Source organism: Artemia franciscana, chromosome 10, assembly GCF_032884065.1.
Source record: "Artemia franciscana chromosome 10, ASM3288406v1, whole genome shotgun sequence".
NCBI classification, from domain to species: domain Eukaryota; kingdom Metazoa; phylum Arthropoda; class Branchiopoda; order Anostraca; family Artemiidae; genus Artemia; species Artemia franciscana.
The window spans coordinates 44,744,475-44,764,149 of record NC_088872.1 but is presented as its reverse complement, the minus strand read 5'-3'; the positions used below and the strand labels follow the sequence as shown (position 1 = coordinate 44,764,149).

The 19,675-nt window shown below is 35.4% G+C and overlaps 1 protein-coding gene across 2 annotated transcripts in view; it reads left to right on the top strand.

Moving 5' to 3' along the window:
• Positions 1–17,598: 17,598 nt before the first annotated feature.
• LOC136032235 (GRIP and coiled-coil domain-containing protein 1-like) overlaps positions 17,599–19,675 on the top strand; it is a 132,820-nt gene continuing 130,743 nt past the window's right edge. The window contains exon 1 of one of the 2 annotated variants that reach the window (XM_065712457.1): positions 17,599–17,626. The gene's annotated coding sequence lies outside the window, so the exon portion shown is untranslated. The remainder of the gene's footprint in view (positions 17,627–19,675) is intronic. The other variant, XM_065712460.1, reaches the window with a different exon arrangement.

The window sequence follows — 19,675 nt, the reverse complement described above, 5'->3', positions numbered from 1 at the left end:
TTAAAGGACCTTCTTACCTTAATGGCAGGGAGAAATTGTAGATGACAGGACGTTCCCTGGCATCGGTAATATGTGTGTTTGAACCTTGCACTATGGTCAACTTCCAGCGTTTTACCCTAGACTAATACGGGCCTCAAATCAGCATCAGCAAGTAAATGAAACCCAACGCGAACAGAAATTACAATAAATAGCCAAGTCAAACTCAAAACAAGGAAACATTTACAGAAATAGTGCTGACAACCCCCATGCCTTCTCGAGACCAGAAAATAACTTGTGCTTTACTGAAAAGAAAAATGACCGTGGGTGGATTATGAGATTAATGTATATATGCTGATATTTATTCCTTGAGGTCTCAAGAACTTATTTGTCTATTAAGGTCAAAAAAGTGAAAACATTTAAAATGTATTTTATTTTGAGTTTTGTATTTTATTGTAATTTCCGTTCATTTTGGGTTTCATTTACTTATTGTTGGTGATCTGTAGTATTTATACGTTTGAAAGATTATTTAACTTTATTTTTGCTCATTTTTGGTTTAATGCAGCTCTTCGCTTTTCTTTGGAAAACTTGTTTTGCGATTTTTGTTTTGTTTTATACTATCAATTTGAAGAAGAATTCAAGCACCATCTCTACCAATAACTTTAGAGTGTCACACATTTGTGAGCACCATCAGAGAAAATTGATTTGGGTCACGATATTTAAACTAGCTGAAACTATCACAGTTAAATTTCAAGGTCAAACCGAAGATCTCAATCAGTCAATCACTCAATCAATCAATTGATTATCCAAATGCCAACAAAAAATTATATCTCCAGCCCCAGAAACGGTTCTTTGGCCTTTATATGTGGAACAACTAAAAAAGAAAAATAGGGAACAGCTACACAACAAAATCAAAACACAAAAGAAATACTTAAACCCCCTTGAGCTGGCTTAAGTAGGTTACTCCACACGATGTTAAGCTGATTTAAATCAGACCTGATCAATGGAGCAAATGAAATATTTATATTCCCTAAATTACAAAAATGCTGCGCAAACCAATCAGTAACGAAAGATGGAATAGTTTTTAAAGCTACGGGAATATCCAAATGGAGTTGAGGAAATTTGAAGGACGCGCACGAAAGAATGTAGATTGAATTTAAATACACTAATTAGTTAGTTGTAGCATTATTGTTTCCGGTATAAGGGTCCTTGCCTTATCATATAAATTTGTTAGTGGTTTCAAAAAAGAAGAGAGAGTTGAAATCCAAATTGTCAAGCAACAAGAGACGACGGACTGAACTAAGCAATGGAACTTAATTTTAAAAATTGATTGAGGAAAAATAAGTTTTAGCTTCCGTAAAATTCCATGACTTCATGAAAGATTCATTTTAATTACTCTAATATGATGATTGAACGAAAAATTTTCATCAGGAAGAATACTGATAAATCGAACATAATTATCCGTAGATTTACTGAGAGAATCCCTTGACAGATGGATATCAGATAGCCCGAAAAAATACGAGAGAAAACTAAAAAAAAAACAACTTAGCAACATTTAAGGTATGGCATTTAGTATCTTGCGAAAGGATGACCCTTTGAAAAAGGTTTACTAGATCTATCCCAATGAGTTCTGAAATAAACTAGTCTGATACTCTTGATCAAGGTTTAAGGTTAATAGAGCAGTCATCAGCCCGTCTGCCAGGACATGGGGAGGCTAATCTTCCTGCATTCCCTCCCGTGACTTTTTTTTCTAACTAGTATGCATCGATATGTGATTAAACTCAGCGAAAATGGGAGGGGGGCTGTACCCAAAGGACCCAGTTTGGTCACGGCGATCGTGTGTAATTTTATGCAAAATTAGCTTGATAAATGAAAAAGCTTTACTTAAAAAAAAAATAAGTCACAAACAGCTCAGTTTCGCTATTAAAATAATTTGACTTAACTCTGAGGGCAAAGCTTCTGAGCCAGCCTACATTTATTAAGGAAAGTACATAAAGGTGACTATAGATGGAGGGAGCACCCATATATGTACAAGAGTCTAAAGTTGTCCAAATTATAACATGGTAGGCAAAGGCACGTGAGATCTCGAAGTAACAGATAGATTAATCGCTTCCTTCCTTTCCTCTATTTTCGGGTTCTTGAAGCTGTATAATATGTTATTTATTGCCTTAAGACTAGTCAATGTCAATTAATGTGTTTATTTTATGAATAGCCAAATTACTTATCTTACCCGTTTCATTTAAATTATGGCGACATTCCTCGTAAGGAAACTGACGGGGTTTCTCTTAGGCTAACTATGGAATTTTTCGACTGGCTGTACGATTGTAAGCCCCTTCTGGCACTTTTATTTACTATAATTATTGCAAGTAATGTTAATTTTTGATTATGTGCATTTGTTTTCCAATAGTCTAGTTCGCTTGAGCTTTATTATTTGGATTACAGTTTGCAAAAAAAAAACACACAATACACTTAGTTTAAAGTAAAATCATGTTTTATGTTTATAGCTTTCAAAACAATGATTTATTATTTAGGGTAAAAACAATTTAGAATAAAACAAATCAAATTAAAAGTGCTATTAGTAAAAAAACATTAAAAATATTTATCATTTTTTAACAATAACCTAGTGTCACATAAGTTTACAGTGTAATTTGCACAGATATTTAATCTGACAATTTCTTTTATTTATTTATAACCCACAAATTATAATAGAATGGAGTAAAAAAAAACACACACACGAACTATAATACAACATAGATAAATTAACTCAACTTAAAAAAATGGCTAAAGATTGTCAAAACGCCAATCATTTGCTGAGTTTTTATACATAGATCTACATATATTTGTTTCAGTCGGGAGGGCGCATCAACAATGTCAAATTTAGAAACAGTTCTATGGCTCCAGTACCACCAAGGCAAACACAGTACTTAAAATATCCTTAGCGTATTTTCTTCGTATCCTTCTTGCGAAGGAGGAAAGTATATCCAGTAAGATAGCAAACAGCAGGTGCACACAAACTAGAATAAAGTCGGCAAAGTCCTTTTCGGCTATACCGACCCTGATTGGGTGAAATTTTTTCGTAAACAACCCGCATACTTTTCAGCACGCCGGACGTAACAGCAGAGCAAGTAGACGAAAGTGACGTGGTAAAAGAATATCCCTAACCATTTAATACTTGCTGAACTTGGTATAATTGAAAAACTCAAGCAAAAAGACGATACTGGTGGAGGACTCCCAAAACACAAAAACTCACATTTAGCAGCAATAACTGAAAAGCACATTGCAGACAATGCGGCTGAAAGCAGGCCAAAGTTAGTATTTAGACTTTGTTTTGTCCGGCTAAGAAGTAGAACATCATCAGAATAAGCAACGTGACTAATCCATAAGCTATCATTGTAAGAAACTGACGGTTGAAGACGCTGGAGACACGAAGCTAAAACACACTTACATATACTCGGAGATAACACGGCACCTTGCCTAACGCCTCTTTGAACAGGAATATCCCCCTAGAGTACCATTCTACTTCGCCAAAACTAAAGAATTAGTATACCAATGCTTAAGCATAGAAACAACAGAAAGGTTAATGCCAGACACTGCTAGAGAAAACAAAGCATTTGAGTAAGTTACATTGTCAAAAGTACTAGATATGTCAACGGTTAAACAGTACAGAGGACTTTTTTTTTAGCATCAACTTGTTCCATTAGCTGACCCACAATATTGTGAGCTTGACCGTTGCCCATAAATTTTTTAAAACCAAGGGGGAAGGGTATAAATTGCACATAGAGCTAAGGACCGGTAGTAGCACATATTCAAATAGCTTACTAACAAAACAAAATACAGTTATAGGACGGTAGTTAGAGCTAGCACTGGGATCCTTACCCCCTTTTAACAATGGAAGATTTACAATCGGACAAAAAACTATCCGGCACAATGGACTGTGCCAAGTAAATTTAAAAAATAATTGCAAATGCTTCAGTAGTTCAGGATAGTCATGAGTAAAAAACTTGAAGCAAAGACCATCACTATCAACGGACTCAGACTTATTCACTTGCTTAAGAGCTCTGAGTATAAGACGAGATTCTACCAACAGCATTTGAAATTGGCTGATACGAATTGGAAGGATTGAGTTGAGAAGCTTTGTAAAATGATTTTGGAGATTAACAATTAAATAAATTTATAATGGGAAACGAGATCACATAGCCAAAGAGATGAATTAATTGGAGGTGAACAGTTTACACAGTTTATAACACAATCCCAGGATTTCTTGTTGCAGGGACCGTCCCAGGCACTTAGTCTCGCTTTGCACAGGGAATAATTGTACTCTCGTTCGGTTTTCTACTTTATTTGATTGACTGAACCAGAAGGGGGGCAATCACAAGGTATCCACATGTGGAGCCGGAACTTAGATTTTTGTTTAGCCATCTTCACTTTAGGATCGGCCTTCCACAAGGGATTGAGAGTAACTGTTCACACATGCTCATATAAGAAAGCTTTTTTAGTGGCAGATTTGAGATAGAACACTATTTGCTGGAAATACGAGTTGATATCTATCCACGTTGAAGTCGTACATACAGATGCTTACAATAAGTGGTATGGTACTTTAATAGATGATAATAACTGGGACAATGTCAGTACATAAAGGGGAACATTTGAATTTTTTCCAATTTATCTTTGAGAACCACTTGGGTAGTTTTGGCACTCAGATATTGCCATAGAGCAAAATAGTTAGTATATGATTGTTAAATCGTCGTCTTCGATTTTAGAGTCGTCAGCACGAATGACTAATGAAAGTAGAATTATATCTGACAAAATTACATGATCAAGGTTGGAAGTAAGACCACCACGATTGTGAATATAAGTAATTAGAAGATCTTTATCAGCTAGATGGAATCCTCCGGGAAGTGAATCGAGAAAAATTTCTGATCGGTCAGATTTAGATAATAAGTCGGTCACCGGCGAGAAGCCTTTGGTATTTTGTTTTGCAAGGTCGCTAAGTAGTATTCGTAGGCGATAAGAGACTTGTGAAAGATGAGACGATGACTGAACATTTTTTCTATTACAGGGAAAATAAACGTTTACAAATGAAATATCACCATATTTTACCGCTAAGATATTAGCATCACTTTACAATACTATTGGCTAAGTGTTAAGTCTGAAATAGACGGCAAGACCTCCTGATGATCTACCATGGGTTTTCTGGGCGGCACTTAAGAAGGTAAAATGGGTCCAGAAACACTTTAGGCTACCAAAATCCAATTTAGAGAGAAGGTGCTGCTGTAGAAAGACAATATCATTGTCAAGCAGCTCATTGGTAGATCTCTGTCTTTCGTAACATTTATGTTAAGGGACACAAGGCTAAAGTGAGTTGAGCATTCATTTATTAGCGTTATAGAGAGCCGTTTGGAGAATTTCGCATTTCATACTGTAACCCATGTGTTCCATGGTGCACTTTGAACATATTGGCGAGGTTTTGCAAGGGTTTTCCTCGGAATTCACAAGAGAGCCTTAATATATGGAAACACTTGGGATTAGCTGGTGAGCAGGGACAAGCTCCAATTTGGTGATCAGTACTTTGACAGCAAAAGCATCGACGCGGAATCGATTGAAAGGGCCAGACTCGGAAAATTTAGTATCCAATGGAAATTCCCGACTCCAGGACCGCGTTCAGAGCGGCTTTGTCAATAAACTCGAGGCGAAAAGTGCATGAATGACCGATTTGATTAGCACTGACAAGTCCGTCTACTGAGGCCTCTAAAGTAGCTCTTGAATAGTTATCGGGTATTCCACGGGCAATTTCTAGACGCTTTTTCTCAATCAATTTGATTTCAACGTTTCGAATGGAGCTATTAATAGCTGCAGCCAGCGTGTCGGCTTAGCGCTTATTACGTGTCAGTACAACCCAGCTTTTGCTTTGTGGCTTGGATTTCAGAGCTAAGATCCTGTCGTGAACATTCAGAGTTTTCAGCCTCTTCATGCGTAGGATAGGGTCATTGAGCTATGGGGGCGTGTTTCTAACAATGCCAGCGTATGATGTTTTTTTTTATTTAGAGTAGGAGATCCAAGCCTAAGACTTTCTGCAGTAACCTTAGATGCAATGTCATGGAGCTGTTCAAGACAAGAGTTTACCTTGGAGTTCACCTTTTGGCTGAAAGGGGCCTACAGGGCTACTTCTTTGCCAACCCAAGGGCAGCGAAGCATCTCACAGTCTAAAAATTAACAGTAGCCTACGTGAAGCTACTACTACTATTAATAACCCTTTGTTCCATCCAGCCGCTTTAGGCAAACACAGTTATGTACGCTTTTTCTCCAAGTCATTGTTTGAAGCTTCACTTTTCGGTTACTTCCATCATGTTCTTATTTCCTTTAAACTCCTTCTTATGACTCCCTCCCACCCCATTTGAAAGCGTCTTGCTTTTCCCTGGGCCTCAGATGGACCTCGCGAAAATTGGGTAAATTTGGTGTTTATCTTTTGTAAGGTTTGTAGCGCAGAGAATATTCTCGATGAACTCAGTGACCAGCATTTTTGATTTAAGGTACATTTTATTCATTGTGTGAAATGAATTATTCTGATGCCAGTGGCGGTTCTAGCCCCTCTTGCGTCCGGAACACAATTTTGATTAGACCCTCCCCGACCCCTGTCTTCAAAAAATTTTCAGGGCAAATATTAACAAAATTTCTATTTATCAACTTATTTTCAAAAACTTTAATCTATTTAAATATGACCTTTCTTACTTCATATGGGAAAAATGAGAATTTTGTATTCAATCTGTTTTTTACTTAGTTCCAACTACGCCCTCTACTTTATGTTATTAAAATTAAAATTTTACCATGTCACTCATGATACAAAATGTCAGTTCGTGCCACCATGGCAATATGAGCCTGGCCTGTGACATACCTGTGATACACATAATCCCTTCTAAGGTATAATTCAGATAGTTTTTTGATAAAATATATACTTTGAATCCAGTGGTTCGTGTTTTTTTACAAGCCACCTCCAACATGATGCCTCCTAAAAATTTACACCTGGCAATACGTGTCTGGTTCGTGACATCCGTGTCATCCATTCCATCAGTATCATTTGCACATTGGAAGGATAATACTTACATCTTACTTCAAAAAGCGAAGATGAAATATATTAAAAAATGTACGCTCACAATTAAGGTATCGTAGCATTGAATTTTGATAAAGAGAAATATTTGAATTATGAAACAAGCATTAATAGGGAACTTATTGGAAATTTATACGTGTGTTGTCATGATAGTAAGGTGTTAAATTTCTTTTGGAATACCGAAAAAGTTCAATATTACTGGTGGTGGTGGTTACACGAGGGTAATAATTTCCAGAGATGATAGTGTGAACCTAAAACTTTTAGTTGATGACGAAGGCCAACTTCTTGCTACTGCTGCTAGTATCGTGTTACCCGTTGATAGTTCCTATCACCATCTTTGTGGCATGAGTATTCAAAAGAAGACAAGAACAAGACAAGCCTACTACAGTGTAAACGTCATAATACATATATTATCTAGGTACCAAAACTGCAACATCTGTGAATGTAATGCTATAATAGACGGTGAAACCGCAAGCAAAATAAAAATGGGTATTGATTAAAAGTTGTGTATGACTCCAAAATGGAATATGTGACACCTCAGCAGAAAACATAAACAAGTATTTTATGAGATGGATTCAAAGCAATCCTTTTTATGATGATATTCCACATGTCATTATTTCAATAAAAATATTTTATTGCATAACTTTGTTTTGTTTCCATTATTCTTGGGGTCTGCTAGGAACTTCATCGCTTAGAATGTTTATTCAATAGTCAGAGACGCAAGAAAATGAAAATTCAAAGACATAGATACTTCTTCCGCGCTCGTAGGGTGTCTACTATAGTCTGAGATAGGTTAGCAAGGTTTTTTACCAAATCCAGAGTGAGATGAGCTGGATTTTCGGAGAATTGTAGAGATTTTTTCTTTGAGAATAATATAAACCTTTTCAAATCATAGGAAAATAGTCCTTCTTAGAGAATTTTAGCAATGTTTCCTTAGAGAATGATACAAACTTGTTCATAATATAGGAAAATAGTCGTTCTTAGAGAATTTTTATGAATGTTTTCTTAGAGAATAATATAAACTTCTTCATAACTTGGGAAAAGAGTCCCTCTTAGAGAACTTTTAGAGATGTTTTCTTAGAGAACGATATAAACTTGTTTAAGACATAGGAAAACAGTCCTTCTTAGAGAATTTTTAGAGATATTTTTATAGAGAATGATATAAACTTGTTCAAAACATCGGAAAAAAGCCCGTCTTAGAAAGTATTTAGAGATGTTTTCTTAGAGAATGATGTAAACCCTTTCAAAACATATGAAAATAGTCATTCTAAGATAATTTTTAGAGATTTTTTCCTAGAGAATGATATAAACTTGTTCAATACATAGGAAAATAGTCTTTATTAGAGAATTTTTAGAGATTTTTTTTTTTAAAGGATATAAACTTCCACACCCCTTAAAAAAAGAAGTAAAACAAAACCAATTATTGGTTGAAGCAACCCAAGATGAATTGGTTCCCCGCCCTTTTTTATTCTTTTCCAATCATTTAGCCCGGTAATACAAGAACTGAGGCTCCAGGAAGCTGCAGTTTAGGTTTCTACCTATCCAGAAAAAAAGTTAATTGACCCTTCTTCCACCTCTTCTCGGACCAAGTGTCCATATCATCCCTGGTATTTAGAATAATTTGTGAAGAAGAAAAAATGATTGAAAAATTAAAATTCTTATTTGTGAGTAAGGAAGGAGTTTTTTAGGTATTTGGATTGAATATCTGCTTTAAGGTTGATCCTCTATGGGCCTGAAACAATTCTTACCTCTGTTCTTTAAATCCACCTTGAATACAGATATACAATAATCTAACCTTGATTATAGTCTTAGAGGTTGGACCACTTTTAGCCGAAGTTGCTCTTTTCTTACAGTTTGTTACAAATTTAAAGCCACAAAAATTGAAACACTAAAAATGTAGTGTACAAAAACTTGTGTTCTATTTGTCAAACACTTCGTGATAACGACTTCCGCATGATAAGCCAATTCATTTGATATATTTATTGGCATCAAAATTCCGTTTTCTAAAGTTTCAATTACTATTGAGCCAGGTTGCTCCTTACAGGTCGTCACCACGAACTGTTTAGTTAAATAGTTCATGGTAACGAACTGTAGTCAGGAGCGGCCCGGCTCAATAGTAACCGAAACTCCAAAAAACGGAATTTTAATACCAATAGTTACATCAAAAGAATCGCATTTTAATGCTAATTTTAAATATATAAGTTTTATCGAGTTTATTTCTGCCCACCAAAAGTTACGAGCCTGAGAAAATTTACAGGATTTTAGAAAATAGTGGAAATACCCCTTGAAAGTCATAGAATCTTAACGAAAATCACACCATCAGATTCAGCATATCAAAGTACCCTACTGTAGAATTTTCAAGCTCTTATCTACAAAAATGAGGAAATTCATATTTTTTGCCACAAGACAGATCACGGATGCGTGTTTATTTGTTGTTGTTTTTTTCCAGGGATGATCGTATCGACCCAGTGGTCCTAGAACGTCGCAAGATGGCTCAGGAAATTAAAAGTTCTAGTGCCCTTTTTACGTGACCAAAAGAATTGGAGGGCATTTAGGCCCCTCCCACGCTCAATTTTCCCAAAGTCACCGGATCAAAATTCTGAGATAGCCGTTTTATTCAGCACAGTCAAAAAACTTAATAAATATGTCTTTAAGGATAACTTACTCCCCTACAGTCCCCGTGGGAGGGGCTGCAAGTTACAAACTGTGACCATTGTTAACAAATAGTAATGGTTACTGGGAAGTGTACAGACGTTTTGAGGGGGATTTTTTGGTTGGGGGAAGGGTTTAGGGAGTTATTTTGAGGGAACTTTATGTGCATAAATTTGTCATGGGAGAAGAGGATTTCCATGAAGGGGGAGCAGAATTTTCCAGCATTTTTTAAAAAAACAATGAAAAAATAAATATGAAAAAGTTTTTTTCAACTGAAAGTAAGGAGCAGCATTAAAACTTAAGACGAATAGGAACTATTACGCTTATGAGGGTTTCGCCTCCTCCTAATACCTTGCTCTTTACGCTAAAGTATTTTTTAGTAATTTTCAACTATTTATTCTACGGCCTTTGTGATTCAGGGGTCATTCTTAAGGAATTGGGACAAAATTTAAGCTTTAGTGTAAAGAGCATGGTGTTGACGAGGGGGCGAACCCCCTCCTATACGTAATAAAAACCTACGAACATAGAAGTTTTTTACGTAAGTTAATTTGTAAGTTACGTATATTTTTACTAATAAAAACGTTCGTAAAAAGTCAAAAGTTCTAGTTGCCTTTTTAAGTAGCCAAAGAATTGGAGGGTAACTAGGCCTCCTCCTCCACTGCTATTTTTCTCAAAATAGTCCGATCAAAACTGTGAGATGGGCATTTAGCTAAAAAATACATTTATATGCAAATTTCATTTTGATTATTCATGTGCGGAGAGCCAAAATCAAAGCACGTATTAATTCAAAAAGTTCAGAAATTAAATAAAAAAAACGATTTTTTTAACTGAAAGTAAGGAGTGACTTTAAAACTTAAAACAAACAGAAATTAATCCGTATATGAAAGGGGCTGTTCCCTCCGCAACGCCCCGCTTTTTACGCTACTGTTTTTACTGTTTTAAAAAGTTGAGTTGAGAGAAAGAGTCAAACTTTAGCGTAAAGAGCGGGGCATTGAGGAGGGAACAGTCCCTTTCATATACGGAGTAATTTTTGTTCGTTTTAAGTTTTAATGGCACTCTTTACTTTCACTAAAAAAACTAGTTTTTTTTATATAAGCTACACAACAAAATCGTGATATATATTAAATAAAAAATGCAAGAAAATCAGTGATTTGGAAATAAAAAATTAACCATTAACAAACAATGAAGATCATTCTTTCCTTGCGACACGCAGGGTTGCATGAAAAAACCTTCAATCAGGAAAAACGGTTAGCTCCAATAAGGTATGATAGTTTTACACAATGAATGAAATGTATTTAAGATCTAAAATGTCGGTTATTAAGTTTACTGATAATATTACAAACCTTAGAAAAAATAAAAACCCGATTGACTTTCATGTAGGGGAATTTTTGCCCGATTGACATTCATCTAGGGGAAGTTTTATGGATGAAGGATAATATTTGCAATGTGTACCTGGGGCCCAAAAAAATTTAGTACATCTTCTAATGGGCTTGGAGGGAGTATAAAAGGGAGTTTCAAAGAAATCTAAATATCATGGAAGAGTTTGAAGAGTGAAGCTTTGAACAGTGAAATGGAAGAAAAATGTACATAATTGTGTTTGCCTCCATTGGCTGGATACAGCAAAGAGTTGTTAATAGCAGTAGCAGTAGCTTCACATAGGTTACTGCAAATTCTTAGGTTCTGAGCTGCTTTGCTGCCCTTTGGTTAGTAAAAATGAAAAAGGGACCAAACTTCTGCTTAAAATTGAGAGGACAGTTCCCATATTTGATCCCGTGAATACTCTTCTGTATTTACAAATTTAAAACAATCTAAAACTCACGTGTATTTTATTTTCTTGTTGTGTTGTGACAGATAGGAAAGAATGAAACAAACAAAATGTTTCTAAAAAATTGAAAGTGCTCGCGAGAAGAAACACGTTAATTTTTACGTCAAATTTCAAGCCCATCAGAAGTGAAAATGTTTCAACTTCTGTTTAATTATATAAATTAGTTTATTCAATTATATTTATATATTTTTTCAATTGAGTATTAATTAATTTATTATATTATTTATCATATTTTATTTATTGAAATTTATTGTTTTAAATACATATAATAGATGTCTAATTAAATATTTCACATTTTTTAATAAATATAAAAAATGAAACTTCCGGAGAAAACATATTAATAAATAATCCAAATAAATAATCTACTGCACTTCTCATAACTAAACAGCTAATAGTTGATATGGTGCTATGCCATTTTCAAAGCCTATTGAAAATAAGAAAAGAGGAACAAACACAGGAACAAAAGCAGGGGAAAATTCCTAGGAGCAAGAGAACAAATTAACGCAGGAAGGAATGAACAATGGAACGAAAACCGGATAAAACACCGGAACTGGAACAGGAAAGGATACAGGAAAAAGAGTGAAGGAATACAGCAGAAAAGAAACATCAAAGTTCAAACGACCACCATAAGAATAAGAATAAATAATTATATAATATAAGAATAACATTATAAGAATACCACCATAGAACACCAGAACACCACCAAGAACACCACCATAAGAATAAATAATTCCATAAGAACCTTGTATGCTAACAATAATCAACTAGCAAAACTTATAGCCTTTGTCCCAAGGGCTGGAGGGAATTATCAAATCTGAAACCATATTTAATTGACGTTCAGATGATCTAAAAATGGTTAGCTTAAAATTTTGATTGGAAGCATTTGGGAGAGAAGGATGGGGGGTTGCTCTCAGATGCCTTTTGACTCTTTCAAAGGGAACTTGAACTTTTGATTTCGACTCAAACACTCCTCCTCCAAAGTTTAAACGATCACTATGGATTTTTTCAACCCAGGAGGCATATTTATTTGACCTTTGGACTACTTTGAACAAAAAGCCTATCTGAAAGTTTTGATTGGATGCACTTGAGGGACATAGAGTGTGAGGGGGGACTATTTGCCCTCTGATCACTTTTGATTCTAGCCATGGACAGTAAAACTTATGATTTTCAATGGAATGAGTCCCCCTCGTAGATTATACAACCACCCATTGAAAAAAACTTATATGTCCCCGGAGCATAGCTTGTAATCCTTGCCCCTTGGCTCTGAGATATGTGTCAACCTTAAGGCATTAATATATAATTTTTGTACCATTTTGAATGCAATGGCTATCTCAAAATTTCGATTGGATGTATTTGGGGAAAGAGATCATCGGGGAGAGGGGGGGCTAGTTGTCCTCTGGTTGGTTTTGACTCTTAAAAGGGAGCTAGAACTTTCAATTTCAAATCAAATGAGCCTCTTACAAAGTTTATAAGACTATCCTTACCATAAGAACCTTTTATGCCCCCGGGGTATAGCTCATAACCCTCACCCCCAGAGCATGGGGGGTTGTCCCAACCTCAAAAACCTCGTTTGAAGCCTCACCTGAACTATTTTGAGCAAAATGGCTGCATAAAAATTTTAATCGAATGTATTCGGATAAAATATTTGGATAAAAAATTTGGGTACTTATTGCCTTCAGATTGCTTTTGATTCTCAAAAAAGACACTAGAACTTTCAAGAGCCTTCTCCGAAGTTTATACAATCCCTTCTTTCAATCATCCGATCCAACCTTACATGTTAATAATGGGCAACTTGCATAGCTTATAGCCCTTGCCACATTTGAGGGAGGCTAACATCCGTAAAGACCTAATTACTGGACCTTTAACTATATTAAACAAAATAGCTTTATCAAAATTTTGGTTTGATTTGTTTGGGGATATAATGGGTGTGGGGGAGCCGGTTGCCCTCAAATCACTTTTGACTTTTAAAAAGGAGACTAGAACTTTCAATTTCCAATCGAATGAGCTCCTTCTGAAGTTTTAACGACAACTCCTTCTGTACGAAGTGCCTTTGCTAGAAAAACATATAACACTGAGCCCACTTCGCTCTTTAGTTAGGCAGTGCTATTGCACTACCTATGATAACTTTGAGACAAAATTTGTATACTTGATTGTTTCTGGCCGTGACAATAAAGCGGATGGAGTATTTGAATAACCACGCTATTGCATGCTATAGAAAAATAAACCGGTCGACTCAAGAAACTGGATTTTGTATTTTGCAGACACAACAAGTTATATTAGGGACAATTGCTAAAGTCTGTCAACACTCATTTCAGTGTAATGGGCTGTGTTAATTGGCGTCACTTATGGGGGGATAGGGGACTCCCCCTTACTTATTTTTACCTTATTGCCCGCCTTTCCTTGAAAGGTGGGAAACTCACTCTTTTTGGCAATTTTTAGACAAAATCACTTCTTTTTGCTCTTTGTTACGAAAAAAATATAAAAAGCTATGGTAAAACAAAAGTTTCAAATAATATCTATCTTCTTTCCAGCATTTTCGACTATTTAAGAAGAAGTAGATCAAACTCAAATTACCAAGTACAAACCCAACAGGTTTGCAATGGTGCGCTGGATTCGGGATCCCTTGTCTGAGAGGACGCAGGTTCGAATCCCAGTGTACCCAATTCTTCAGTTTGGGACGGGGGTCAGTGGCGTGACTCTGTAAGCTTAGCCAGAGTCGACCCAGCTCTAAATGGGTACCTGGAGAAATCTGGGGAAGGTAAACAGGAAGGGTGTGCGAAAGCACAGGATGGCTGGCCCCCAACCCCCCATTGCACTTCCTGGCTGAAGGGCCAAGAAACGGAGATCAGCACCGCCGGTACGGACTGTAAAGTCTAATGCCGTATCCTTTACCTTTACCTTTTTTTTTATATGGCTGAAAGACTAACCAGAAAAAAAAGAATTTGAAACGTTAGAATGCGAAGGATTTAAAAGGATCTTGAAGCCTCATATCCAAACCCTACTTATAATCAAGATTATGTTCATCTAAATTTTCTTTTGAAGCTTCTTTCAATGTTTTGGGTTACTATTGTCCCAAGAAATTCATTTTTTATTCGTTAGTAATTCTCTCTCTTCTTTTCCCAATTTCAGCTTTTTCTTTGATCTATTACACGGTGAAGATAGGAAACGACAAAATCCGCAATAACTACAAAGAATAGACAAAGGAGCTTAAATGTTGAAAAGCAGTCTAGTTTAACGAAAATGTTTTCCTACAAACCCCATCTTTTTATTTTGTATTTTTTTATTTTGCGAGCTTCTATCTAAGGAACGTTTTAATATTTTTTAAAAATTGCCACACTGTCTTCTGACATCAAAAATTAGGTTATAGGGCAAAACGTAAGGAACTCTAAAAAAAAAATGCACGAACCAAAAAATCGAAACTTCCACTTTAATCGAATGGCTGCTAGTTATTTTGAATGCTTCAAAGTAGCATACACACCACTGGAACGTTTTGGCAAAAAAATAAATTTTTTTTTGCGGCAAGAAAAATATTCAGATCCTCTTGAAATTCTCATCGTGTGCAACCCTTATAGTAATAAAAAGAGCTGGAAGTAAATTGCAATTTATTGCTCTTTGTGTGCTGGGAACTGTTCTTTGGAGATATAATAAGGAATTTGAATTCTTAGCTTTATTATTAGTTATGAAATTCTGTTTAGTTATTAATGGGCTCCAACTTCTCCTTGACATCGAAATGAAACGCTATGTCACATGTCTTTTTGAATGTTTTCGTAAGCTATTGATGTTATCTATTTATTTAAGAATTAACGACGCTTCTTGACTACTAAGGTCCCTGCGTCGGCCCTGCAGTGCATTCCTGCAGCGTGATTCGATCTCTGAGTCCCGTATTACCAAGCTAAGGTCAAATCCACTGCGCTACCACAGGACGCAAGGTTAGCTATTGATGTTATTTTGACACATTAGTAAATTTAAACGTGCGCTCTGTAGTAATTGGATAAACTTCCTAAAAGACTTTTTTCTCTGATCGATATGATCATAAATGTCCCTTTTTCGGAACTCTTGTCTCATTCGCATTTGTTCATGTTCATGAATGTTTTAAAACTTAATGTACTCAAAGCAAAGAAGTGCACTCATTGAACAAGCAGCTATTCACTTTTTGGGAATGCAGCCAGAAAACTACACATTTCACATCAAATTGAGAAGAAATTTACAAAAAAATTAAAGAAGGAAAAATTCTGCAGAGGAAGCAGAACAATTATTATGTGAAACTAATATTGTGCTCACCTCTTTTTTCGCTGCTACGGTACAGCACTTGATTTAATTCCAATGAAGTCAGCTACTGATCTTAACTAGCTATTGTGATTTGTTTGGAAAATTTGGACAATATTTGGACAAATTGAGGACATAACCTTATACAAATGTTTTATGAATACACATACACCATAGTTCAGTTAAAATATTCAAACCTTAAAAATTACCATATGCAACTTTTTAGCGGAGTATTACCTTCGAGCTGTAAAAAGTACATGAATTAATTTCTAACCCACTATTTAGTAGCTCATTTAAGCAAGAAACCCTTCTGACTTCATTTTAAATGCATTTAATATACCTTTAGTAGCTGCGTTTTTGATCACCGTTCACTGAAGAAGTTGAACTGACAACGTTGGACGTTCAAGTGCTTAATTTTCATTTTTAGTGAACAGTGGACATTTATGAAGCCTTTCGGCGTTCTCCATTAAGAACAGGAATTAAGCATGAATGGCTAAATTAGCGCGAATTTTTTTAATTGCGGTCAAAAGGGGGTAAAGTTGTTCGTTTTTTAAAGAGGAATAATAAAAAAGGTTTTATTGATAAAAAATATCAACCAAAAGATTTTTCGAAGTTTAAGGAGGGGAGGGGTGTTCCCCCTTAATTGATACCAATTTTGGACTCTAGATCTAAACCTTTAATTTTATTCAGCCATTTCAATTACTTTCCAAGATAGTAAAAATGCCATCTTCTAGTATTCAAACCAGCCCAGTCTTAATTCTCACCTTATTCATCTGAAGGCCAGGGTTAATATTCCAACAAGTGATAAAATCAAGTTTAATTTAGGCCAGTTCAGAAACTAAAGCCCTATATTTAAACTATTGCAGGTAAATTTAATTGATTCCAAAGTTAATAGGCTTGCATACTAATTCTCTTATTAGGCTAATTGCGACAATATCCTACTTTCCTTTTTGAGCAAAAACTTAAGTCATTTTTGTGCAATAGGTTAATTTAAAATTAGTCTATAGGATAATCAACCAATTGCACTTAAATCTTCATAAGAGTCAAGGGCCAATCCTTTTTTTTTGTTTTATACCGGATGCTCTTATGCAAACCCTCACCTTATACCTGAAAGTAGCCATTTTCACAGTGCAGGACTTCTAGCTCATGCTTGTCCATTTTATTGTCTGAATTCTATTGAAGCTATTTCAACAGTGAACATCTAACGTCCCTTTAATCAAAGTTCGACGTTCTATTGCATTTCACCGTAGACATTTGTCTCCACAGACTGCCGTTCAGAGTTTTACTCGAGCAAAAACGAAAATAAGTATAACGGTGAACATACCAGCCATCAAAAACATTTTAAGCAAAATGGTAATCAAAAACGCAGCTAATCGCAAAGAAAATATTTTGACTTGCACTCTTTTTGAGCAAAAGCTACTCTTTTTCGGCCTTGATTTGCAGTCTTTTTAAATTTCAACCAAAGTATACCTACTTCCATATTACCAGGTCAATGTCATAGGAAAATAAACATCATTACTTTCAAGACAGTAAATAAAGCCAAAAGAGTCAAAACTGAGCATTACAGCCTTTTCTTTAAACTTTATAAGTCTAAGTCTTTGAGCGTATAGATAATTCTATTTTTCAATATGTCTTGGAAAGTACCACAAAATCTTTCTGAATTTACCCTAAAGTCGTAAACAATTATAAAAGTTCTGAAGAAAGTGTTGCATTTAGTGGAGTTTTCACCTTTTTAGATTTGGCATTGACACTCTTGATGAGTTTAGCAAATATTTCAAATACCCGTTGGATGACCTTTTAGTGTAAGATTTAGACGAAAAGCAAATTATTGAATGTGAATTTTAAAGACTTTAAAGTTATCCAATTCAATCGTCACAAAGTTGAAAAGTAGGTGCTAGAGTTTTAGTGTGGAAGGAGATTAAATATTGTTAATTTGGAAAGACTTAAAGAATATATTTTTCAATAAGAGGAAAGTGACCAATAATGGAGCCATCAGGGGCTCCAGTCAAAATCCCCTATGGCTACCAAAATATGCAAGGACTAACAACAGTGCCTGTAATTAACCAGTACGGGCAAATGTTTATACCAATCCAACCTTCTAATAGCCCTAATAACATGTGCTTGCCTAATGTATCATCTTATGTACCAATGGTACCCACGCAAAATAGATACAGCCCACTACTTGATCAGGAGTATCCACCCTTACCAAGAAGCAGAGAAGCATATAGTGAACAGGAAATAGACATGTTTAATCGTGTTAACCCCCATATTGTAGAAGGTGTGTCCGCTCAAATAGACAACAAATTAGCTACAAAAAGAAGAGCTACAGATACGGAGTGTCAACAACCTCAATCGAAAAAGTATAATGTAGTGAATAAGGATGGACTCTCATCCCAGGTTCCAAAAGATGGAAAGAAAGGGATAAATATGGAGCCAAACCAGAGACAGTGGGTGTCAACCAAATTAAATATTAATAAAGAATTTGATATACCAGAAGAAGAACTTTTCAAGATTGGAATGGTCATTGAAGTAAAGGAGGAAGAGGAATCAATAAGATTCCCAGAAGATTTCAGACTTTCAAAGTGCATGAAAGAAATGTTAAAAGAAAACAAGTTTGAGTTTGAAGTTTTTGCCCAAAGAAGGAAAATGGTTATTTTTGTAAAAAATGAGGTGGCAGCTGAGAAAATTTTGAAGCAAAGTCAAATGTGTGGTTTGGCAATAGAAGCCAAAAGAAGAGGTGAGACAGTAATTGGGATAATCAAGGGAATACCCCTTGATGTTTCAGAGGATGATGTTTTAGATAGTTTAGATAGCCCAATTACAATAATTGGGGCCAAAAGGCAAAAAAGATTTAACAGAGAGACTAGAAAAATGGAAGACAGTCTAGCAGTACTGATAACATTTGAAAATAATTTCCTTCCTCCAGTGGTCTGGATGGGGGGGAGGAGGCGGATTGTGCATGAATATAAGAGACAATTGCTACAATGTCATAAGTGCCAAAGATATGGACATGTAAAGAAATATTGCCCAGCAAAAGAAGAAATTTGCCTACGATGTGCTGGAAAGCATGCATCTGGACTGTGTCAAATGAAGAACAACAATCTACAAAATAAAACATCACTATACAAATGCATTAATTGTAATGGTAACCATCCATCAACTTCAATGCAATGTATTGTCAGGCAAAGGAATACTGAGATTCTAAAAGTTGCAGAAAGACATCAAATGAGTTTTAGAAGAGCAGAAATAGTTTATAGGTCATATGCTGAAGTGACTAACAAACAAGCATATAAAGAACAAGCAAAAATCAACGTGCCTTTTAGGGATAATGAAAATAGTCAGATGCAGCAAAGAATAGTGAGTAATACTATAAATAAGATTGTGATTGGTCTAGTGTTGTCACCAGAAATTTTAAGCATAGAGAACCTGCCTATCAGAGAAAAAGTCGATAAACTCTGTAGTTTTATTGAAAGTTTGGGAATCATGCAAATGAATAGCAGCCATATTTTGAATCAGTGCATAAATAAATGACTGTTAAATCAAACATAACAATTATGTCTTGGAATGCAAGATCATTGGTTAAAGTGAATAAGGATCTAGTGCTAGACTATTGCATTAAGAATAATATAGACGTTTTTTGCATTCAAGAGACTTATCTGAAACCATATATAAATCCATCATTCAGAGATTATAAAATAGTGAGATTAGATAGATGGAATAAAGAGAGAGGTGGAGTGATTATTGGAATTAATAAGGAAATCAATTATACCCCAATTTATTTGTCAATGCAGGAGGATTACCAAATGGAAGTTGTTGGATGTAAACTATATCTTAAAAATAGAGTAAAGCTG